We start from the raw sequence: 22,147 nt of genomic DNA, 5'->3' as shown, positions 1-22,147 counted from the left end.
AGCACTGTGGTTTATGAACATGTTATGTGCAGATGTGGTTTGTTCAAAAAGCAAAGAAGCAATTATAGCCCCAACCACTCACAATTCATTCCCCTAAATTTTCATTAGCTTACATCATAGGGGGAGGAGGCCTTCCAAAATTTTCATTTGAAAAGACCTACGTTCCTTAAGATCTTGAGCACAAAACACCCAAAAGATGCTTTTCAGGGGAAGGAAGGGAATTGCCATGATGCTATCTATGGCTGCTGCAACACTTGTTTTACTTCCTTTTGTAATAAATAGAAAGTCAAAGGAGATTTCAAATGGCGGGCCGAGGTAAATGGCATCTGGCTGAAAAGACAGAAAGCGGCATTCAGCAGGGACGTCCCACCCCACTGAGTCTGTATAAGCGCGCTCTCGGTCTCGGTGGTAGCGGAGACAGGGGCTGTCAGTCAGGCCACGCTCGGTGGGTAAAGAGCCCGCCGGGCTCCTCGGGAGGGTGCAAGCTGCTCCAACAGTCAAGGTACAAGCAACTGATTGGCAAGCTGAAGGCGGGAAAAGACCGGTTTCTCCCTCAGATCCTCTGAAGTCAACCCCCTGGCCTGTTTTCTGTCTTCCCCAGGAGCTCGAGGCTCTCCGGAGACCATTCTGACAGACCCCCGAGGGCGCAACGCGGAGCCGGCTCCTCAGGCTAAGACGCTGAGGCCGCGGTGCTCCTCGTCAGTGCTGACCGCCATGGAGGAGAGCGCTGAGGTAAACGTCTCACCAGGGCCGCCCCAACGCTGTGGTGTGCTCCCCGGAGCACACGCAGGGCCCCGACTCTGGGGGTGGAGGCCGGGCGGCTCCGGCTGCCAGTGATCGCCAGGACGCGGTTCGGAATTCAAAGGTAACCTTGCCAAGCACTCTTTTCTGAGTAAACCACCTAACCTCGTTGGCCCCTTAGGTTGTTCCTTCTGAACGGCCTCCACGTGGGTTGCTTTCCAAGAAAAAGTAATAAAAATAATTGTGAAGCTCTCTGAAGGCCTAAAATGACTGTGGAAAACACCACCACCACCCGTGAATTTAAATCTGTGCCCTTGGGTGAAGAAGTTGCTGAGTGAGTCTGATTATGGCTCTCCTTTTGGACCGTTCCGCCTTGAGGGGCTCTGACCCCTGGCCACGGAGAAGGCAATGGCGACCCACTCCAGTGTTCTTGCTTGGAAAATCCCGTGGACGGAGGAGCCTGGTGGGCTGCCGTCTATGGGGTCCCACAGAGTCGGACACAACTGAAGTGACTTAGCAGCAGCAGACCCCTGGCTAAGGGGGGTGTTTGTGTGCTCATTGCAGCCTGGAGCCCAACCAGGACCCCAAGCAAGGGCTGGAGGCAGGCTGGGGGCACCCACCCGCCCTAAGGGACGTGTGCCCCCCACCCAGCCCTGCCTCGGGACCCTGAGTCTGCAGTTCCAGGGCCTCCACCGTGAGGGCCAGCTGCTATGAGGAAGCCCAAACGAAGTCAGAAATTTTAGACTGGACAAAGAACGGAGGCTTTTCCTGGAGAGGCAGCCTCAGCATCATCCTGAGCCACGAGGAGAGAGAGAGTGTTAAGCTTGATGAAAGCAAAATGCCTGTTGAGATTTACATGGAAACATGTACTAGGAAGCTGATGAATAATAAAATATGACAAGCACGCTGATCCTGTGAGTTTTATTTTCAGGATGCTTTCATATCACTTGCTAACCCACTCCCCTACAGAGTATTCCAGAAGCAAGATACTGTCCCATTGTAAAGATGGATAAATTTGCCAAAGCGTCTCTTGCCTGGCAAGTGGGAGCCAGATGTCAGAAGCCGTCTGCTGGGCAGATGTTAAGAGTTTTCAAATGAACTACCTGAATGGCCCTGGATGAAAACATGGTATTCTAAAAATAGGACACGGACACCCTACTGAAATCAACTGTTCATTTATTTATTCCACACGAAGGGTACCATGCGGTGCCAGCTTCTTGCAAAGCCTGCAAAACTGCACTTGTGGATTTATAAGATGCTTCTGAACAGAGAGGCGGTGGTACCTGTCGGTGAAAAACAGACTCACCGCTGAGATGAGGCTGGGCTCCATATTGTTTTTCCAAAAAGTCAGATGGCAGGACAGAAACGCTGGGCGAATCACTATGGGTGGACGGGCAGAGGGGACAGGGCGTGTGTGTCACATGTAAGCGGATCTGTGAGCTACAGTAAGAGAGGAGGGTGTTGCAAGGCAAGCCTGGGTCAGCGTCCACAGGTGCTGGCGCTGGAATGCGTTTCCTGAACATCTGTGCTGAACACAAAAGACAGCCAGGACTGCGGGGGACAAATAACGAGCCCCACATGGCCTTAACAAAAACACCAAAATAAAGCATCCCCTTTTTGTTCTTCTCGCTGTGTCTGTCACGCTAAACGATACCCTGGTCCCCAAATCTTGCTGTATGTCTTGCCACTTCATAAAACCTGACCAACCTCCCTCCTCTCCCAGGACAGGTTTTGCACACTCCTCATCTCCCCGAGCTAAAGCAAACAGCACTGAGCCCCGGCTCCCCCATGAGGGGCAGGTTTTCCTCTTTGCTCAGAATCTGAGACTAAATACAGATTGGAGTATCCACCCGGGGAATTCAACAGAGATCCATCTTAAAGAAAGTTCCAAATACACAATGGGAAGGAAAGCATTTGCGGTGCTTTTCCACCCCTCCAAAAATGTGGAGAGAAAGAAGAGGTGACTGTTTCCTATAAAGCCATTTCCCCCTTTACATCAGCCCACCTGGGAAGGGAGTCACTTGTGAGAGGCTTTTTTAATCCAGACTTCTCCACAACCTGAAGAGAGACCCAAAGAAGCAGACATAAAAACAGCGGGTTTATCTTGCCACAAGAAGGGAACTGGCGATGCAGCAGCCAGCGGTAACCCTAAAAATAGGAAAGTGCCAACATTTTTACTGTCGAGCAAAATAAAGCCCAAACCCGTTATTCTTCAGAGGGGGAGAACCCTCCCGTGGATTCCTGCCTGGCTCCCAGGAAAAGCCCAGGGTCCTCCAGTGGTCTTCCAAGGCCCTCTTTCCTCCTCGGAAAATCTCCTACTTCTCCCCACCGCCCCCTCCAGCCACACGGGAACCCACTGGGCCTGCCACCATCTCCCCCAGGAACCAGGCTGGCCGACTCCCGCCCACACTCCCCAGGCGTCTCCTCCCATTTCAGCTCCGCAGAGGGGCTGTCCTGACCCTGACAACCTCCACAGCACTCACTGCCCTGCTCGCCCTGCTCTGTGGCACTTAAACTAGCCCCCCGGGTACCCCCCACCACTGAGGAGGGGGCCCTGGCTCACCACAGATGTTCAGTAAGGAGCTCCTTCTGAATGGAAACGCACTATTCCTTAACCAGGGCATCTCCCCAAATGACAGGCGACGTAAACCGTGATTCCACTTCCCACGTGAGAGCAAGGCACAGGCGGTGCCTCTCAAAGCGCCCTGTTTGATCGCTGCCAGGCCTGGACGCCACAGGTCAAATCAGCGCATTACAGTACAGAACCTCGGGCGCTTCTTAATCTCGTAACCTCTTCCCACTCACGCTCATGCCCCAAAGGCATCTCTCTATCTATGAGACATCTGCATACAGGGGAAGCCAGGTCCGGGCCACTGAAAATCACAGCAGAGTTGTTAGGAACAAAGCTGGTTCCCACCACACAGCGTGTTCTGTCACCCATTTGTTGATTACCCCTGACATTGTGTCACTTAATCCTTAGAATTCAAATGACTTGCAGTCCTGATGCAAACAGCCAACTCATTAAAAAAGACCCTGATGGGAAAGATTGAGGGCAGGAGGAGAAGGGGACGACAGAGGATGAGAATGGTTGGATGGCATCACCAACTTAATGGACATGAGCTTGAGTCAACTCGGGAGTTGGTGATGGACAGGGAGGCCTGGCGTGCTATAGTCCACGGGGTCACAAAGAGTCAGACATGACTGAGCGACTGAACAACATCCCTGAATACTGTAGCTTTGGTTTTTCTAGGCAAAACTCTCAAAAGTCAAATAGAAAACCCTCTAGGAAGAGAATAATTCGGTCTGTGTCCACATTATGCCTTTCCCAAAACCTGTTGGTCTGCTAACCTGTTCATTAAGGAACTGTTTTAGCTTTCAACATAAGAAATAACCAGTTTAATCTCTTTCTTTCATGGTATTGACAGCTTTCATTCCTCTCAAACTGCTTGTTTGACCCAGGACATCTTTAGCTGAGAAATAGATGCTTGAAATAGCAATGAAGCCTACATCTACAGCCTCCGTTAATTAGCCGGGATGGTCACGATGATGATGGTGTTTGTCCTCAATGGTAAAGGCTTCAGGGCTCCAGCAGGACCACCTACACCTGGTGTGACAGCTACAGACCACAGCACTGGGTCAGTAAAACACTCCTTCACTTTCATGGAGGCAGGTTTAAAAGACATTTGAAAGAGGTCTGCAAATAATGAAAACATTTTACGTGGAAGTCCAGTATCCAGAACCTCAAAATCATCAAGCTCAGTGAAAGAAGTCAGTGTAAAAGAATGCACATTATATGGATCCGCTAATATAAAATGTCTACGAAGGGCAATGTCTAGAGACAGAAAGTAGATGAGAGGTTGGTCTGGGGTTGTGGTGGGAAAAGGGAGTGACTGTTAATAGACAGAAGACTCCGCACTAGGATGATGGACTATCATAGAATTAGATTGTGGTGATGAGACCGGATGACTCGAAATATGCTAAAATTCACATTTAAACCCCTTGAGTTTTATGGTTTGCAAATCACATTGCAATAAAGCTGATACAAGAAAAGAGTGAGAGAAGAAAAGAAAAAGTCCAGTATCTATAAAAGTTTATGTAATGATGGTGGGGGAGGGTTAGAAGAAAATGGCGCATTTTCAGTGTTCATCATGCAAGTGATGGCTTCTGTGCTCTTCCCCATTCTATGCACTTAGGACGAGCCGTGAGAGGTTTGCCAGGGCGAGCACAGTGCAGGCGAAAGCATGAACTAACTCCAGGTCAGGCTGCCTGGGTCCAATGGGGGAGGCCACCCCGCTGGCTCTGTGATTTCGCAGCAAGTCACTCGAAGGCTCTTCCCGAGCTTCGGTTTCCCTCATCCATAAACAGGAGTGACAGTACCTTACCTCATAGGGTTGCTGTAAATACGACATTCAGTATGTGAGAAACATTTAAAGCATCTGACTCTTCCTAAGTGTTTGCTATGATTGTTATTCCTTTAGCTTCTCCCTGTTTGCAGGATGAATATTCCAGTTTTCTGCAAAAGGCAAGATATAAGAAAAGCTGGAGAGCATGCCTTACACGTGAATCAAAACTGCATTTTGTCCCAATCGTTTTCTATAAGTTGCAGTATGAGTGGCCCTATTATATTATTAAAATCTATGAGATAATGTGTGTGGGGGAAAAAATGAAGTGGGCTACATAAGAAGATTTTTTCCAAAGTAAGAAGTTGGAGGTCACTTAGAGACACATTCCTAAGGATATACTGAATTCATATTTTCATTATAATCTAGCAAGTAAGAACACTATAAAAGTACTTTGTCTACTCAATTGTCAGGGTCAGAGTAGAAATGGGTGGAGTTCAGTGGTGTGTCTTTCAAACATACTGTATTTTGCTCGTGCAATGAAGTGTACCCAGCAGGGATCCCAAGTATATATGCAGCCACAAAACACGATTAAGAGATCTTTAATAAAGGCACTGTAAACAGCATTTTCCTTCTGCTTTAGAATATTTCAAATACAAAATTACCAAGCCCCAGAGACTGGAATTTCTGCTACAGGAGAGATGAAAGGTCCTAAAAAGGAAAGAATATGTTTGACATATTCTATTTGGAAAATAAAAGAGGTTCCTAATAAAAGCAGAGTCCCACTTGATGCGCTTAATGCTTCTTCAGTGTTTGCATACACAGGCGGGTAATTAGAAAGCCCCACTCCAAAAAAAAAAAAGTGAATAAAAGCTATCACAGACATGGGTCCCTTGTTTACCAGGCTTGCTAGAGGCCCCCAGAGGTCACTGTGATTGACAGGATTTTGGTGTTGGTAGGAGAGTTGATAATGCACACACATCTCTTGAGAGGCGAGTCCTGATCAAGCTTAATAGAAGGGCAGCTACTATGGAGGACAATGGAACAGGCAAAGCGGGGGCGGTGGGGTACTGGTGGCAGGAAGGATGTTCAAGGATTGCAAATGACATTCCCGGTCAATTAGTACCCACTGGGGAGCCAAGGTACACCATGCCAAAGAAAGAAGACTAAAAATTCCCAGGGCAAGCATCTTCCTTTGCCAAAGGCAAGGCGCCCTGCAGCCACGCCCATTAGGTACACTTCAGTAAGCCCAGATCCCAAAAGCATCATTCTCGGCTGCCGAAGCTCTAGCTATTTTGCAAAAGCCACACTGGTTTCTGTAACGTATGGCAGTGTTCTTTCCATGAGGCATGTCTGGAAGGCAAAAGAACACAGCTTGAAGTCACGAAGCCAGCTTCACTCCATCTCCCTGTCATACTTGAGCGCCTAGAAACTCAGTGAAAACTACTTTGTATATTTCCAGTCATTGAGAGGAACCATATTTATGACTTCCAAGGTTCTTATACTTGAAGATCCCTGTGACCCAAGTTTCACAAGAACATCCAGCCTGTTTCATTTGATGTAATGCTGTTTGGGATATGGGGCTCCAGACAATAAATTTATTTCCATGATATGTTATTAAATTAGCTTAATGAACAGGACTTGGGCCAAGGAAGATGTCACTCCTTGCGGTACACAAAGACAGTTGCTGTGAGAACTTGGGTTTTCCTGTCACTGTGCTGGATTCCCACTTATTAATGACACCACCTATCAGCTGCTGCCCACTCAAATTACTAGCCATCAGAAACCTCTCATTCTAACAGTTAAAGCCTGGTGGGCAGAACCATGGTCCAGTTGCTGATTCTGCTTCATAGAAGACCAATTAAAATGACAGGAGCATATATGCTGAAATGGAGAACTTTACCAAACTGGAAATTCACCTTTTCATGACTCCTTTCACCCGAAAATGCGAGCCATTGTTGGAGGCACAGGAATAAAAATAATCTTGTCTTGACAAGGTCACACCAGGGTTTTCCTAGCCTAATCCTTTTGGAAAACTTCTTCTCACTTAATCCACTTCATCCTGTAGAAAGCCCTGTTCAGAGTTTCATATAATATTGAAACAATAAACAGACATGTATGGTGTCAAAGCTCTAAGGGAAAAATATATGGAGGTCTTTAAAAGAGTGTTTGGTCTTCCAAAAGTAAAAAATGAGTGTTCTTTGGGGTAAGGAAAGACATGCTCCCCTTAAAAAACACACACGGCAGGAAAAAAAACGATAAAATCAGACATCTAACCAAACACCATAAGTAAACCACAGAGCAGGTATTTAAAGACAACTCAGGTTAAAAAAAGAAATGCAACGTGGCTTAAGTCAATGTCTTTGAATATTTCTGCTTGAAAAATAAAGTCATTTTTTAAAAAAGAGGGTTGTCAAAGCATTTTCATTCTGAGACCGTCAAAACTGAAACTCGGCCTTTGAAGAACCGCTTCCGTGCCCTTTTGAACCATGAGCACTGTCCTGGCCGTGTGAGGTGTGACAGAGTGTGCAAAGCAGTGACAAAGCAAGCGACTCACTTCCCTCTCCTCTCCCAACTTCTCAGTCATGACTTGGTCTCCTTTCTTAGACAGGGAGGGGGAGGACCCTCCGTTCACGCGCCACAAGGTCCAGAGAACCACTGCAGAGCTTTCGGGCACTGTGTCACCAGGACAACTGAAATAAACATGGGAGACACATGTGAAGGCCGGGGTTCTTCAAAGGCAAGAGGCTCTGACACTCCATAAATCACCGTGTCAGTCTGGGATAACAAAAGCGGCTCTCACGTACTGTACTCAGCTTCCTCCTGCTCTCCTTGCTGGCGGAGTCTGTTTGCATACCACATCTGGCTCCTTACTGAAAGCTTTATAAACGTAACAAATCAAGGAGGGTGAGAAAAGGGCAAGGGCTTTGGTCTCAAAACAAGAAAGTCGTCTTCATGGAGAATCCAAGGAAACAATTACTAAAAAAAAAACCCAAACCAAGAAACAAATAAAAAATAAAAAACCCAAATCAAAACCCCCCCATTGTCTCAGGCATGACACTGAAATACCTTAAATTTGAACGTATATAAAGAAGCACGTATACACGGTAAGCTTTATGGTTTCAGTTGTATGACCCCTGGTGTGGTACTCAAGATGACAGACTTCTCAAGATGATAGATGTAAAATACCGAGCATCTATTGTTGTGGGTGTGGGTGTGGGTGTGTGTGTTGTAGGGGGATGCTCAGTTGTATCCAACACCTTGCAATTCCATGGACTATAGCCTGCCAGGATCCTCTGTCCATGGAATTTTCCAGGCAAGAATACTGGAGTGGCATGCCATTTCCTTCTCCAGGGGATCTTCCCAACTCAGGGACAGAAGCCGTGTCTCTTGTGTCTCCTGCACTGGCAGGCAGATTCCTGACCACTGTGCTACCTGGGAAGCCACGCATCTACTGTTACCTGTGTTCAAATCAACTATTTTTTTACCTGGTAAGCAGATCAAAATTCCTATTGAGGTTTTTTGTTTGTTTTTGTTTTTTAAAAACTCAATGTTTGTTATATGGAACTGAGTAATTCTGCCATCTTAAAATTTTCCTCTAAACAGGTAGAGTATAAGAAGACCTAGCCTTCAAACCAGCATTAGTAAGTTTTCAGGAATGTGTGAGATCATTTTTCTGTCTGGTAGGTACCACACAGGTCTGCTTAACGCAGAGTGAATCAATAGTAATGACTACAGATCAAGATGTTTTTGCTGTTTCTTTTAAGATATTATCTTTACAGTGATAGTTCTGGGTAGTTTGTAATTATTCACTTCCTGGTCATTTAGTCATACATAATATTTAAATTAATCATATTGAATGAAACATCCTTTTTGTCTGTTTCCCAAGCTTCCAGCCTCTTGCATTTAGTCCATAAATATTAATTATCAGATAAATGTAATATGATTTCAATCTAAGTGGAAAATGAATGCATGCCATTTTATCATGAGACCTATAGTTTTGCTCTCTTATTCTGACAGAAGAGTTCATGCAGCAGAAATGCAATTATCAATAATTATTATGTAGCTATGGATCCCAGTCTTTTCAAGAATGAAAACACTTACATTAAAGTAGCTGTATTTCTTTTATTTGAACTCTAAAAAATGCAAAGTGACAAGAAATACTGAAGGGAAACAATATTTTTGTATGAATTTATATTTTACTAATATCTGTTCAAAATTGGGAAAGGAGTACATCAAGGCTGCATACTGTCACTTTGTTTATTTATCTTTTATGCAGAGTACATCATGCAAAATGCCAGGCTAGATGAATCACAAGCTGGAATCAAGATTCCCGGGAGAAATATCAATAACCTCAGATATGCAGATGACACCATCCTAATGGCAGAAACTGAAGAGGAACCAAAAAGCCTCTTGATGAAAGTGAAAGAGGAGAGTGAAAAAGCTGGCTTAAAACTCAACATTCAAAAAACTAAGATCAAGGCATCCAGTCCCATCACTTCATGGCAAATGACAGGGAAAAAGTGCAAACAATGGCAGACTTTATTTTTGGGTCTCCAAAATCACTGCAGACAGTGACTGTGGCCAGGAAATTAAAATATATTTGCTTCTTAGAAGAGAAGCAATGACTAACCTAGACAATGTGTTAAAAAGCAGAGACATTACTTTGCCAACAAAGGTCCATCTAGTCAAAGCTATGTTTTCTCCAGTAGTCATGTATGGGTGTGAGAGTTGGACTATAATGAAAGCTGAGTGCTGAAGAATTGATGCTTTTGAACTGTGGTGTTGGAGAAGACTCTTGAGAGTCCCTTGGACTGCAAGGAGATCCAACCAGTCCATCCTAAAGGAGATCAGTCCTGGGTGTTCATTGGAAGGACTGATGCTGAGGCTGAAAGTTCATTACTTTGGCCACCTGATGCGAAGAATTGACTCATTTGAAAAGACCCTGTTGCTGGGAAAGATTGAAGGTGGGAGGAAATGGAGACGACAGAGGATGAGATGGTTGGATGAATCATCGACTCAGTGGACATGAGTTTGAGCAAAACTCAAGGAGACAGTGAAAGATGGGGAAGCCTGGTGTGCTGCAGTCCATGGGGTCGCACAGAGTCAGCCAGGACTGAGTGGCTGAACAATACTTATTTAAAAAAGAAAGGTATGTACAGTCCTAGATACACGTGCACTTCACGGTCCACTATCGAACACAAGCGGATGTGCAGACCCCTTGGAAACATCCACAGATCACCCAGGACTGTGCCCCCTGAAGTCACAGAAACCAGGGCCCCCTGGCTCTCTCTTGTTCTTCTGGTCTCAGTTCAAGTCCCACCACCTCAGAGCCATCATCTCCAGTGACCGCCCAAGCCAGGTTAGCAGCTTTCCTCCACCTCTTCTCTATCACGGCAGTCGTTTTCATTCATTTTCATTCACAATCATGATCTCTAGTTCTCTTGCTTATTCATTTATTTGAGGATTGCCTGTTTCCTCCACTCAGAATGAAGCAAGGACCCTGACTTGTTAACAAACAGAAGGGTATTCCCAAAACCTAAAACTCACCCCATTTAAAGACCATTTAATTTCCACTGATCCAGAATCCACAAGACAAATGAATAAAAGAGACAAAATGGCTTAATTTACCAAGTTAATGTTACTAAGCTCCATTACTACTATTTAAAAGAAAATCAACAATGGCAAGTCTTTACAAAGCCGGTAAAATGTGGCCCTCTTTCTGGTTTGTTCTTACCTCTGTTTTTCAAATATTTTATATATGCCAGACCCCTCTGCAAGGACAGCTATCTTAGCATTACCTAGAGTTGGGAAATGAACATGCTATCAATCAGCTATGAAAACTGGAAATGTGTGCTTCATTTTTAAAATAAAGGGAAGACATTAAATTTCTCTTCCATTTTGTTTAAATACAAAACAATTTAAGAGGTGTACAGGGCAGGCCCACTGCTCTGCAGCAGGCATACCGCTCACAAATGCGCCCGGACTTTGTGGCAATACCCAAAAGGCTACATCACTCAAAAACTCTGGTCCCCAAGAGGGTCAGCGGGTGGCAAGGAGCAAAAGGATCAGCCATGAGTTTGTGTTCCCTGTCTGCTAAAGGAGCAACAAAGTGCCAAAAAGACAATTATGGTTCCAGGTACATCAGTCTGACCCAGAGGCTCTGTCATTAACAGAGAATACAGAGATCATCTTTGATACCCAAGGTCTCCAAGCTTGCCATGATGCTCAGAAGGTTTAAAAGTGCATTTATCTGACATCCCTGCACATTATTTCTTTATTGAAATCAATCCCTTCATAATAACAAATGAGAGTTTCCTTTTCCTTATGCAGACGAGCGATGCGGGGTGTTTTCACACTTGGTTGGTAGGAAAGAATGTCGGGTGGCAGAAGTGGACTGTGGATTGCCATTTATAATTAACAACAGCAGACATATCTCCTTTCTTCCAATTCCTTTCATTCTTCTAATACAGAATAATTAAATCATGTGGCAGTTTAAAGTAACAGGTTAGCTTCTGAATATTTTTAAGGCTGTGCGAGATAGCAATTAAAAGGATTTTTTTTTTTTTTTAACACCAGTAGTTTGGATCTTGCAAGTCAATCTACTGGATTCTTCTGTTTTGTAATTCAGGCAATTAATCAAGCAAAATAATACTATTTTACCTCTTTCTGTCCAGCCAGTCTCTACTGTAGATAAAGTCACTGAACCATGCACACTCAAACTTATAATTACCTTGAATGACTCATCAACTTGAGGTTACTCACCTGTGTTCCTGGCAAACCAGCAGTGTGAGCACAAAATTCAGTGGAGGGAACATAAAGGCCATACTTGGCACTAGCTGTCCCAGAAGGAACAATGACTCAACAGGCAAGAAGGGATTAAATAATGGCAAAACACTGCTGCTTGCCTGATCACAGAAAAAAGGCCCAGGACAGGGTTTAAATGAGTCACAGCAGAGCAGAAAGGGCTTCAAAATAGGCTAGTATCTTAGAACATTAAAAATGCAACAACCGCTTAAGGTAGGTGAAAAACAAAGGTGTTTACACACCATCTACTATTCACCACACATCAACTATTATTCCCTTTAACACAAACTTAACTAAATGCAGCCCTAATGACACTGACAATATACTGAAGACAGAAAACTCTGAAATTATTTGCTTTACTAAAAGTCCAACTGGGTTTTTAGACATTAGATATGGGTGGACCTTGTAATTAAACCCAAAGAGAGGTAGCTTTAAGGGCTTCCCAGGTGGCTCAGCAGTAAAGAATCCGCCTGCAGATGCCAGAGATGCAGCAGACGCAGGTTCAGTCCCTGAGTCAGGAAGATAACCTGGAGAAGGCAATGGCAGCCCATGCCAGTATTCTTGCCTGGGAAATCCCATGGACGGAGGAGGCTGGCGGGCTACAGTCCACGGGGTCACAAAGAGTAAGGCTTGAAGTAGCGACTAAACAGCAAGAGCAAGCAAACAACAACAAGAAGGTAATTACTCGGCATCCTTGCAGGCCTGTGGTGAGCCAGCAGGAAACCTGGAGGTGTAAAAGGGATACACCGTTTTATCTCTACCCTTCGGTCTTTGCCTGTAAACACATACTTTAAACATTTCATACGTTTTTGGACAGTTTCTGCATATTCCTAACAGTCAACCTAGCAATTTCAATCATAAACAAATTTATAAAAAATATCAGCATGTCAGCCCACGGTTTTTAAATTCATACTGTTAGTGCAGATGAGGCATATATGTGTGATACACAAAGAGCACTTCTGAATTACATTTTATTAATCTTAGAGCTATCCAGTCAACAAAAACAAGACTGGGAGCTGACTGTAGCTCAGATCATGGACTCCTTATTGCCAAATTCAGACTTTAATTGAAGGAAGTAGGGAAAACAACTACCATTCAGTTCAGTCCAGTCCAGTAATCAGTCATGTCCAAGTTGTTGCGACCCCATGAACCACAGCACGCCAGGCCTCCCTGTCCATCACTAACTCCCAGAGTCCACCCAAACCCATGTCCATTGAGTCAGTGATGCCATCCAACCATCTCATCCTCTGTCACCCCCTTCTCCTCCTGCCCTCAATCTTTCCCAGAATCAGGGTCTTTTCAAATGATTCAGCTCTTTGCATCAGGTGGCCAAAGTACTGGAGTTTCAGCTTCAACATCAGTCCTTCCAATGAATATTCAGGACTGATCTCTTTTAGGATGGACTGGTTGGATCTCCTTGCAGTCCAAGGGACTCTCAAGAGTCTTCTCCAACACCTCAGTACAAAAGCATCAATGCTTCTGTGCTCAGCTTTCTTTATAGTGTGAGTCTCACATCCACACATGACCACTGGAAAAAACATAGCCTTGACTAGATGGACCTTTGTTGGCAAAGAAATGTCTCTGCTTTTTAATATGCTGTCTAGGTTGGTCATAACTTTCCTTCCAAGGAGTAAGCGTCTTTTAACTTCATGGCTGCAATCACCATCTGCAGTGATTTTGGAGCCCAGAAAAATAAAGTCAGCCACTGTTTCCACTGTTTCCCCATCTATTTGTCATGAAGTGATGGGACTGGATGCCATGATCTTAGTTTTCTGAATGTTGAGCTTTAAGCCAACTTTTCCACTCTCCTCTTTCACTTTCATCAAGAGGTTCTTTAGTTCTTCTTCACTTTCTGCCATAATGGTGGTGTCATCTGCATATCTGAGGTTATTGATATTTCTCCCAGCAATCTTGACCTAAATCAAATCCCTTATGATTATTCAGTGGAAGTGAGAAGTAGACTCAAGGGATTAGATCTGATAAAGTGCATGATGAACTATGGACTGAGGTTCCTGACATTGTACAGGAGGCAGGGATTAAGACCATCCCCAAGAAAAAGAAATGCAAAAAGGCAAAATGGTTGTCTGAAGAGGGCTTACAAATAGCTGTGAAAAGAAGAGACGTAAAAGACAGAGAAGAAAAGAAAAGATATATCCATTTGAATGCAGAGTTCCAAAGAATAGCAAAGAGAGATAAGAAAGTCTTCCTCAGTGATCAGTGCAAAGAAACAGAGGAAAACAATAGAATGGCAAAGACTAGAGATCTCTTCAAGAAAATTAGAGATACCAAGGGAACATTTCATGCAAAGATGGGTACAATAAAGGACAGAAGTGGTATGGACCTAACAGAAGCAAAAGATATTAAGAAGAGGTGGCAAGAATACACAGAGGAACTATACAAAAAAGATCTTCAGGACCCAGATAACCACGATAGTGTGATCACTCACCTAGAGCCAGACATCCTGGAATGCGAAGTCAAGTGGGCCTTAGAAAGCATCATTACGAACAAAGTTAGTGGAGGTGATGGAATTCCAGGTGAGCTATTCCAATCCTAAAAGATGATGCTATGAAAGTGCTGCACTCAATATGCCAGCAAATCTGGAAAACTCAGCAGTCGCCACAGGACTGGAAAAGGTCAGTTTTCATGCCAATCCCCAAGAAAGGCAATCCCAAAGAATGCTCAAACTACCGCACAATTGTACTCATCTCACACGCTAGCAAAGTAATGCTCAAAATTCTCCAAGCCAGGCTTCAGCAATACGTGAACTGTGAACTTCCAGATGTTCAAACTGGTTTTAGAAAAGGCAGAAGAACCAGAGATCAAATTGCCAACATCAGTTGGATCATCGAAAAAGCAAGAGAGTTCCAGAAAAACATCTATTTCTGCTTTACTGACTATGCCAAAGCCTTTGTGTGGATCACAATAAACTGTGGAAAATTCTGAAAGAGATGAGAATACCAGGCCACCTGACCTGCCTCTTGAGAAACCTGTATGCAGGTCAGGAAGCAACAGTTAGAACTGGACATGGAACAACAGACTGGTTCCAAATAGGAAAAGGAGTACATCAAGGCTGTATATTGTCACCCTGCTTATTTAACTTATATGTAGAGTACATCATGAGGAACGCTGGGCTGGAAGAAGCACAAGCTGGAATCAAGATTTCCGGGAGAAATATCAATAACCTCAGATATGCAGATGACACCACCCATATGGCAGAAAGTGAAGAAGAACTAGAGAGCCTCTTAATGAAAGTGAAAAACGAGAGTGAAAAAGTTGGCTTAAAGTCAACGTTCAGAAAACTAAGATCATGGCATCCAGTCCCATCACTTCATGACAAATAGATGGGGAAACAGTGGAAACAGTGGCTGACTTTATTTTTCTGGGCTCCAAAATCACTGCAGATGGTGATTACAGCCATGAAATTAAAAGACGCTTACTCCTTGGAAGGAAAGTTATGACCAACCTAGACAGCATATTAAGAAGCAGAGACATTACTTTGTCAACAATGGTCTGTCTAGTCAAGGCTATGTTTTTTCCAGTGGTCATGTATGGATGTGAGAGTTGGACTATAAAGAAAGCTGAGCGCAGAAGAATTGATGTTTTTGAACTGTGGTGTTGGAGAAGACTCTTGAGAGTCCCTTGGACTGCAAGGAGGTCCAACCAGTCCATCCTAAAGGAAATCAGTCATGAGGGTTCATTGGAAGGACTGATGTTGAAGCTGAAACTCCAATACTTTGGCCACCTGATGCAAAGAGCTGAATCATTTGAAAAGACCCTGATGCTTGGAAAGATTGAGGGCAGGAGGAGAAGGGGGTGACAGAGGATGAGATGGTTGGATGGCATCACTGACTCAATGGACTTGGGTTTGGATGGACTCTGGGAGCTGGTGATGGACAGGGAGGCCTGGCGTGCTGTGGTTCATGGGGTCACAATGAGTCGGACACGACTGAGCAACTGAACTATACTGAACTGAACTCAAGATTTGTTGCTTTCTTATCTCTTTTTTCCTAATTCATATGTTACTGTGGATATTTCAATTTCAAGGTTTTTTTGAACAATGAGCACATCAGATTTGAGACAACAGTAAGTACTCTTATTTTCCTAAAATCTGTTTCTAAATTGTGTTTCAAAGCTTTTAGTTAGCAATTAAATTTAGATTGCTCTATAGAAGATGTTTATGAAGACAAGCAGAAGGATCAAACACTGCTCCAAAAAGTCAGTCAAAAGAAGACATGATACCATTTTGTGTATAACCATAAGTATAGAATCATAGAAAACAGAAATGTATTAGCTCATCCAGAAAGTTAAAAGGACAAACACGTTATATCATTCTAGAATAATCCTAAATCCAGATTGTAGACTTCAGAAAGAGAACACTTCTTTTTGTAATAACAGTAGATTTCAACTGTAAGACTCAAAGCTTCAGAAATGAAGACTGATTCTGGTTCCAGTTCCGTGAGTCTATAGCCAGAATTGCATTTTTTCTGGAGCAATTCTTTCCAACATGAGGTTTACATGGAAACATTCTTCCGAAAACCAAGACTGGGTTTTACATGGGACTTCTGCTCTCTCTGCCAGGAGAAAGCAAATAGTCCCAACTTGACTGCATCTGAACACGGATACCCTCTGCCATGGTTATGCTGTTGTATTCCACAAGCAAAAGCTATATGAGTTCCACCTTTCTAGAAATCATCCTCATATGTGCTTTTATATTCAGTTATGGATTATAAATAGATTCTCTGATTTAATAGTTTCCCAAGTGAAAAGTATGGAGAGAAAAACAGAACAGAATTTACTTCTGAATGTAAAAGTGCATATTTTATGCTAACAACTAAATCAGTGGAGTAGCAAGTCATCCCAAGGAGATCAGGGAAGCAAATTCCTAAATAATAAGGTGTTATGGTAAAAAAGAGTATGAGGATAAACTCTTAAGTACAATGTGAAATTGTACTTAATAGTATTGTATCAAATGTAGTGATACAGTAGTAGGTGAGAGTGCCAAAAAAAAGACCATCAAGCCATTAGGAAAGCTGCAAGTTATAAAAAGGTGGTTTAAAGTGAAAAGAAGGAGACTCTGCTTATGCTGGTCTTTTAATATAATGAGTATAGGTACCATCATGTAGTTACCTTTTTGATATAGAATAGCCAACTATATTAATTATAAAATATCAGATTTCTACTTTATTCTCTACTGCATAAATCAGGAGAAAACATTTTAGTGCTGGGAAAAATTAAGTCATTTGGGCTTTTTAAATTTTCTGAGCTTCTGACTAAAAATAAGGCCTTACATTTTGCCTAAGAACCAGAAAACCCAAGTCTCATGTTTTTGTTTTGTTTGCAAATTGGTTATTCAAATAAACTTTCTTTTACAATGACAATTTAAAATCCTTTTAGACTGGGGTGGATGGAGCTGTGTGTGTGTATGTGTGAGTGTGTGTGTGAATGTGTGAGTGTGTATGTATGTTGGGAGAATGGGATGAGAGAAAATAATGACCCTAACGATTCTATCAGTAAAATTAATTTACCTATTCTCAAATACATGCACAAGCAACTTACATGGCAGGCAGGAGAGGTTCAAAATAACCTCATGCAACAGATGTGAAAAATGTGAAAAGATCCAAAGAAGATCCGATAATAATGAACAGTGTTCATTGGAAGGACTGACCTTGAAGCTGAAACTCTAATCCTTTGGCCACCTGATGCGAAGAGCTGACTCATTGGAAAAGACCCTGATACTGGGAAAGATTGAGGGCAGGAGAAGAAGGGGACGACGGACGATGAGATGGTTGGACGGCATCACCGATTCAATGGACATGGGTTTGGGTAGACTCCGGGAGTTGGTGATGGACTGGGAGGCCTGGCGTGCTGCAGTCCATGGGGTCACAGAGTCGGACACGACTGAGCGACGGAACTGACTGGCTGAGTGACCGTGTCGGGCAACCAGGTTCCATTCCTGCACCCGACGCCCTCTGACCATGGAAAACCCACCGCTTTCTCCCCGAGAAGTCGATGTTGTCCAGAATGGTCTCCACAGACGTTATTTCAAGAACCGAGACATAAAATGGTTTTCAGGAAACAAAGCCAGGAGGATAAGTGGACCCGAGGAAGTAAGAGTCGGCACCACCAACACAGAAATCGGATCTCTAAACTGACAGAGGGCTGGTGACTCCAGAGAAAGCCCCTCAGCAGCTTTCCATCGGGAACCGGAAATGGCAGCAGCCACCCCGCTGACGTCACAGGGGGCTGTGAGCGCCGACGGCGAGGGCTGACGTCACAGGGGGCTGTGAGCGCCGACGGCGAGGGCTGACGTCACAGGGGGCTGTGAGCGCCGACGGCGAGGGCTCCGGGCTGGGACTGAGGCGGAAGCGGGGCCTCCCGGCCTTCCTCCGGGACGTGGCTCAGTTTGAGCAAAGTAACCACAGCTTTTACTAAGTACCTTACTCATGACTGGGAAGCTTTCTTTGTCATCACAATCAACATCAATTTAATTTACTCGGAGCATATCTGAAGTACCCTTAAAACTCCATAATGTTAAAAAAAAAAAAAAAAAAGGTGAAATTCCAAGTTTAATAAAAAGGGAATGATGAAACTTGCTTGACCACTCAGTTAAGCTGTGGCAATTTTATGTATGTGATATGAGTCTAAAGTCACAGGAAACCCTCCAGCTAACTTTCATACACTTCTATTCTTGGTTATATTAAATAGTTCATTAATTTTCTCTCTCCGTCTTCTCACAGCTGGAAGGTTCTTTCCAAATACAACAATAAAAGCCATTTGGAAATTAAATGTGTAGTACCTCTCTCGGTGATACCATTTTGGTCAAATGTGCTGCAAATTAAATTTAATAGTTTAGCTTTATCATATACATAGATGTACGTATAAAGAGTTACTTTGTCATATATAATAGGATAGATAGGAAGATGGATGAGATATGTTCTAGGGTTTTCAAATTGGATCATGACCCATTACTGGGTAGTAGTAGCTTTTTGTTAACTGAATAGAACATATCACAGTTACTTCCCTGTAGTGAGGGAAGTATTCTGTAAAATTTTTGCTTTCGTTTTGTGTGTATTTGTGTACATGTGTTTTCTCAAACACTTAGAAAACAAATTTCTTACCATGGGTTACTATTTAAAAAATGAATGCTTAAGAAACACTATCTGGGGTGAAATTTGTGTGTTTTCTTTTAAGATTGTTCAGGTTCACGTTGCTCTGTTAAATTCAATCAGCTGATGAATTACTCTGACACTGGTAGACAAATAGTTGGTACAATTGGAAAAAACTAGGCTAAAACGTTGCAAAAGAGTTAACGGAATGTTTCAAATCATCTAACCCACTGTTCTCTGTTCACAGGCTGAGGAAATAGGCCTATGAACTATGTAGTATGTTCTATAGCCTATGGACTATATGTAGCCGATGTACTCTGTTCATGGGCCTGGTGGAGGCCCCAAACTCAAGCTGTGTTCATGTCAGCATTAGACTCAGTTCATGCCCCAGGCCAGAGAATCTCAGACTGCCAGCAAGTGTACCACAGTCCAAGAAAATCACCTGGCCAGAAGAGGTAGCTACGTGCCATCCTGTCCAGACGGTGCCCTCCAAGGCTCTGGCTTCCCCTGATGCCACCTGGGCAGGTGCAGGCAGCCGGACTGGAAATGCATGGGATCCAGACAAGTGAGAGACAGGAAAAGGCAAAGAGCCGGGAGGAGAACTGCTTGCCTTTCCTCTCTATGAGGGATTGGTCCAAGGCAGAGTGGCCGTGGGGTCCCTGATGGCTCAGTTGGTGAAGAAACCGCCTGCAATGCAGGAGACCCCAGTTCTATCCCTGGGCTGGGAAGACCCCCTGGAGAAGGGACAGGCTACTCACTCCAGTATTCTGGCCTGGAGAATTCCATGGACTGTATAGTCCAAGGGGTCACAAAGTGTCGGACATGACTGAGTGACTCACTTTCAGAGTTGTTGTGAAATACACCTGTCCCGCTGCCCCTCCAAGGACTGAGTGACCACTTCTGCTTGTGCTGAAGCCGTGACGACCCAATGACACACCCCCTGTACTGCTTTCCCCCCTTTCCGGCCTGATTCATTTCTCCCACACATTCTTGTTGCCCTGAAATTACGTGGTCCACCAGCCTCCTCCCCCAGCAAAGTGTTAGCACATCAGTTACGGATTCATGCTCTGCCTCCTAGAAAGCCCAGGCTAAGATAATTTCTTATGAACAAATGCTGATTCCACTGTGCATTGGTAACAAGGGGGGAAAAAAAAGAGGTTTTAGATATCACCTACACATAGAGTTTGTCTTTTATGTTTTCATATCAAGAAATCTTTCCAGGTAAATGCAGATTTTCTACCTTTCAACTTTAAACAGAGTCAGGATTCATTGCAAGCATCTCAATCACATTCCAGCTTTGGCCATCTAGTTGTAACAGTCAGAACAAGTTAGATTATGAAGCAGTAACATCCAGCTCCCAAATTTCAGGAACAAAAACAATAAGGATTTATTGTTTGCTTGTAGCACGTGCCCACTGTAGGTCAGTAAGGGGGATCGGCTCACGGGAGTCACTCAGAGACCAGGCTGACAGTCTGCATGTTCGTGGTCATGCAGAGATGGAAAATAGTACAGCGACTCGGGCAAAGTACATGCTGCTCCTGCCTAGAACTAGCATGGATCGTCTCCACTGACATCTGGTTGACCAAGGCTAGTCACAAAGTCTCACCAGATTTCAAGAGGGAAGAGATGTGCCCTTCTACCACAGGTCCAGAAGGTAAGAGAGCCAAACCTCTGTAGAAGTCTGAATGACTAACACAGACAAGTTATCTCCACTATAGGAACATTTTATGCTTGGTCTCTACTCCAGTGACTTGCTGTGGTTTCTAATGGGCTATGTAAAGTATATGTAATGGGCTAAGTAAAGAGCTGACTCATTTGAAAAGACCCTGATGCTGGGAAAGATTGAAGGCAGGAGGAGAAGGGGACAACAGGATGAGATGGTTGGATGGCATCACCGACTCAGTGGACATGCGTTTGAGTAAACTCTGGGAGTTGGTGATGGACAGGGAGGCCTGGTGTGCTGCAGTTCATTGGGGTCGCAAAGAGTCAGACACGACTGAGGGACTGAACTAGCTGACTGATGCAAAGTATTGGGGCATTTGGGAACTTATCTTAGAAGTCAAATTCACATACACGGTTCACCATACACATCCTGGTAGAGTGCAAAGACAGAGGGAGAAATCTGGGCTGAAATTCTGGTTATGCCACTTACTGTCTTAGCCTTAAGAAAACCCTTTAATGTATCCCAGTTTGGGTCCCACATCTGTAAAAGGGGAAACAATATCCACCTTGTAGGTCTGGTGTAGGGATGAGTGATAAAGGGCTTCCTGTCCCACACTGGGCCTAGACAGGACACGCTGAAATAAGGCCACTGGCGCTGACGGTGTTTTCCAGGAGCTGTGCTTTGACTCTTCTGTCGAGAGGAATCCAGCTGTGTTATTATTCCCTTTTGCCATATTTATATACTTTATTATTAATATAGGTGTATCACTTTATAAAGAGAATTTTTAAAATCAAATTTGCCAATGAATTAAAATTGCAAAAAGATTTAGAATTTGACAGGATGCCCTTTAATAGAGATTTTTTTTAAAGCCCACTACTCAGGTTCAGAAAAGTCAGCTACAGCGATCCAAAAGGAAGGCAAATCTCTAACTGAAGTTCATGCGAATTAGTGAGGGATCTTGGTTAACTGCAAGCTCACCATGAACCAGTGAGACAGGGCTGTCCCTCAAATCTAAGTAATCCTAGCCTTTAATTAAAACCTAGCGTCCAGATCAAGAGATGTAACCTTTGACTTACACGGTATATAGACAATAGACTATTGCAGTGCTTAGGGTGTCCTCTTGTGAAATTCTCCTGACAAATGAAGGGGGCACACAGGATGGTGGGTGTGCAGAAAGCATGACAGATGAGGAATGGCTGGGGGGTGGGGGGGAAAAAACTGGAGATGTTTAGGCTGGAAGAGAGATGGTCTTAGGAAACATGATACCTGCCCTCCAATACCTGAAGGGTTGTCGGGCAGAATAGATCTTTCTCTGCACTACGCTAGGGAACAGGAGGGGGACAAAGCCGTAGGGATCACCCCTTGACTGATGGTGCGATCATGGCCAAGCGGAGGCCAACTGCTGACCCACTGGGGGGACGCCAGCAATTCCAGATGGGCCAGAGCCAGAGCTTAGCATCACGAATGTGCTTTCTCTCCAACCCCAAGCA

The 22,147-nt window shown here is 44.0% G+C and overlaps 1 protein-coding gene across 3 annotated transcripts in view; it reads right to left on the bottom strand.

Moving 5' to 3' along the window:
- Window positions 1-22,147, bottom strand: part of EFNA5 (ephrin A5) — a 293,109-nt gene that overhangs the window by 138,259 nt on the left and 132,703 nt on the right. The window lies entirely within an intron of this gene.

The sequence above is a fragment of the Cervus canadensis genome, chromosome 4, assembly GCF_019320065.1.
Source record: "Cervus canadensis isolate Bull #8, Minnesota chromosome 4, ASM1932006v1, whole genome shotgun sequence".
NCBI lineage: Eukaryota > Metazoa > Chordata > Mammalia > Artiodactyla > Cervidae > Cervus > Cervus canadensis.
This window is presented reverse-complemented; position numbering and strand designations above follow the sequence as displayed.